Genomic DNA, 3907 nt, shown 5'->3' on the forward strand with positions numbered 1-3907 from the left:
CCCACTGTTCATATTTACTTGAAACACACCCGATTATAAAAGATGAGGGCACAGTTATTACGTTCTCTCCCTGCCTGGCCACTCCAATAGTGAGAGCTAATCTCAAGGAATATTCATTCTTACTTCAGCTGCCTCATTTGATCAACTCAAGACTGAGTCCAACAAAAGTAGTCTATTTTATGAAACTAATTTTCATTTCTCCTCATTAGTTTATACGAGATCAAGAATGTGAAAAGACAAAGAATATAGTGTGAGGAAAACAATTGTTTCTCTGATCTTTTGCATATTTTTTTAAAATTTGGCTACTTGTGCATTTTTTTTTCCTCATTCTCTGCTACTTGTCTTCCTCTGCTTTTGCCCTTTCTAAAGAGGAAATTAGAAATTCTATGTTCTGAATGCTGAGATAATCTGATAGGCCTCCAGATTTTCAGCTCTACTGTGGATCAGAATGTTATACTCTATCAAGGAGACTGACATTGGCACTATCATTCTAGAAATTCAGGAGAGTCTTCACAGAAAAGACAGAAGGAGTAAAGTCAGGAAATTGTGAGTATGTGTATAAAATTGAGTAATTGTGTATTTTTGATCACATATGATAATTATACATTTCTGCTAATTTTTCCTCTTGAACGCAGCTATTATGTTATTCAAAACTCATTGCCTAGTAAAGCTGAAATTCATTTTTCTAATTCATCTGTTTTGTTTACTGTAACACAGAAGAAAATAAATTGAGTACTTTCCTTTAGTACTAGAATCAAAATAAAGTGACCTTGGAAAGAAAACAAAGACCTAGTGTCAAAAATCTTTTAATTGCAAGAAACTAAAAACTTGACTCTAATTGACTTTTTTAAAAGCAGGAGGAAAAAGGGGTTTATGTAACTAAAATGTCTTGAAGTAGTCAGGTGAAGATTAATCCCGTGGATTTACAATGCCCCTCAGAGAATCCATTTCTTTCCCTCTTTCCTCTGTAACTTCCTTGGCATCATAAACTGGCTACCGATAGCCAATTGGAACTATTTATTCTTTATTAATATCTAGCAGAAAGAGACAGGTTGTCCTGCAGAAGTTATCTTGGAGAATCAACCAAACTTCTTAACCTAAGCCCTTAGCAAATGTATCTGAATGTCTCATTAGTCCAATTGGTCTTGTTTTCTGAACCAATAACCATGGTCAGGAGGATAAAACCTGAATGTTGATTGGCTGAGCCAATGAGGACCCACATACGGAGGAGGAGATGAAATAAGTACATAGGCTATATGAGTGAGATACCATTGCCTGAATTATATATGTGTGTATATGTATATGTATATGTAAAGTATACCATTGCCTGAATTATATATGTATATATATATATACCTAAAGAAAAGGGTAAATGGATGCTGGCAGGTTCAAAATAGTAAATATTCATCTCAAGACTAAAAATCAGAAGGGTCAGAAAATTCTCAAAATGTCATTTACAAAATGATGAATAGTGATGCAGTAAACATTAATTCAATAACATTTTAAAAATCTAGTAAAATTAATTTTACATATGTAAGATGAATTTTATGTAAGGTGAGTTTTACATACGTATATATGTGTTTGTTTTCTGTATATTACGATGTTTTTGACATCTTAAAAACTTTTCTGACTAGAGAGAGATTGCCCCTCCTTGGGCTAGCCAATTCTTAGAAATACAAAGCATTCCTTTGATATGCAGACTGAGCGATCCAGATCCATACTTGCTCGGTCTAGCGATCCAGATCCATACTTGCTCGGTCTGGCCCATACACTCCAGGGGGATTGCCCCCTGGATATTCCTCTCCCTTAATCACCCCAGGACCAGGTACCAGGCAACTATCCACCACTTCTATAGTTTAAAGCTTGCTGAAATTATTCAAGAAAGACAATTTAAAACTATTCATCTGCCTTGCATTGTCCTTACAGAAACCCCAGTAAAATCTCTAGCTTCAGCTTTTCCCTTGCTCCTGCCACCTGCCCCAAATCTGGCACTTCCCTGACCCTGCCTGGCATGTAGGGACACCTCTCTAGGATCTGAGTATAATAAACTTTGTTTTCCCGAGCCTCTCCTGTGTCTCTTCCTGTGGTCACACCTAACTGACCATCACATAACAGAAACATAAGAACAGTGAATTAGCAGACCAGTTTTATATGTCAAAGAGAATGTATGAGCGTTACATTTTATTGAGTAGTCCGCAAGTTATGTAATAACTAGTAGTGACTTATCCGTGTAATGCAGATCAGTATATGGGTGTGAACTACCCAGAAGGTACAGAGGGCAGAAGGCCTGGTACAGCCTATTTCATAAATTATAGCTCTAGAGTTAGAATTCTAACATGGCCCTACAATAGTGATGACTTTAGCACAATTTTGTACATTTAGAGGAAGTTCTAGATGTTGGGGATGTCGAAACATCTTCATTTAAACAATAATTTTTATTATAGTGTGTAAAATGTGTGATTCTTACTCTACAAATCTGGACACACAACTATCATATTCCTCTATTTTCTTTCTTTCTTTTTTTTTCAAATTTAATTTTATTATTAGTTTCAAGTATATAGTATATTGGTTAGAAATTTATGTTGTTTATAAAACGATTCCCCTAATTGCTCTTTCTCTCCTCTGGCTCTCCTCATCGCCATTACATTAATGCTAACTGTATTCCCTATGCTGTGCTCCCCATCTATTGACTATTAATTTGTACTTCTTTAACCCTTCACTTTATTCTCCTAGCCTTCCAACCTCCCTCCCCCTCCGGCCGTCACTAAATTTTCCTCTATATTTGTGAGTCTGTTTTTGATTAGTTTGTTCTTTTTGTTTCTTAGATTCTGCATATAAGTAAATTCATATGGTATTTATCTTTTTCTGACTTATTTCACTAAATGTGATAACCTCTAGGTCCATCTATGTCTTTGCAAATGGTAAGATTTCATTTTTTTTAAGAGCTGAGTAATATTCTATTGTATATATGAACCATAACTTCTTTATTCAATTGTCTGTGGATGGGCATTTAGGTTGCTTTCATATCTTGGCTATTGTAAATTGTGCTGCCATGAACATAGGAGTGCATAGATCTTTACAAATTATTGTTTTAGTTTTTTTTTTTTTGAATAAATACCCAGAAACGTAATTGCTGGGTCAAAAGGTATATCCATTTTTAATTTTTTGAGAAACATCCAGAGTGATTTCTATAGTGGCTGTATCAATCCGCAGTCCCACCAATAGTGTATGAGAGTTCCCTTTACTCCACATCCTCACCAACACTTGTTGTTCTTTGATTTATTGATGATAGTCATTCTGATAGATGTGAGGCAATATCTCATGGTATTCGTCTACATTTTCCTGATGTTGAACATTTTTTCATATGTCTATTGGCCATCTGTATTTCCTCTTTGGAGAAGTATCTGTTCAGGTCTTCTGCCCATTTTTTAATTGAATTGTTTGTTTTTTTGTTGTTGAGTTGTATGAGTTCTTTACATATTTTGGATATTAACTTTTTATCAAATGTATCATAAGTTAATATCTTCTCTCATTCAGTCAGTTGTTTTTTTGTTTTGTTGATGGTTTCCTTTGATGTACAAAACTTTTTAGTTTAATGTAGCTCCATTGTTTATTTTTTCTTTTATTTCCCTTGCCCAAGAAGATATATCTGAAAATGAATTACTGTTAGAAATATCAGAGAGATTATGCCTGTGTTTTCTTCTAAAAGTTTTATGGTTTTGGGTCTTACATGTAAGTCTTTAATTCCATTTTGAGTCAATTCTTGTACATGGTATAAGAAGGTGGTCCAGTTTCTTTCTTTCTTTCTTTCTTTCTTTCTTTCTTTCTTCTTTCTTTCTTTCTTTCTTTCTTTCTTTCTTTCTTTCTTTCTTTCTTTCTTTCTTTCTTTCTTTCTTTCTTTCTTTCT

Source organism: Pteropus vampyrus, unplaced genomic scaffold (genome assembly GCF_000151845.1).
Source record: "Pteropus vampyrus isolate Shadow unplaced genomic scaffold, Pvam_2.0 Scaffold572, whole genome shotgun sequence".
NCBI lineage: Eukaryota > Metazoa > Chordata > Mammalia > Chiroptera > Pteropodidae > Pteropus > Pteropus vampyrus.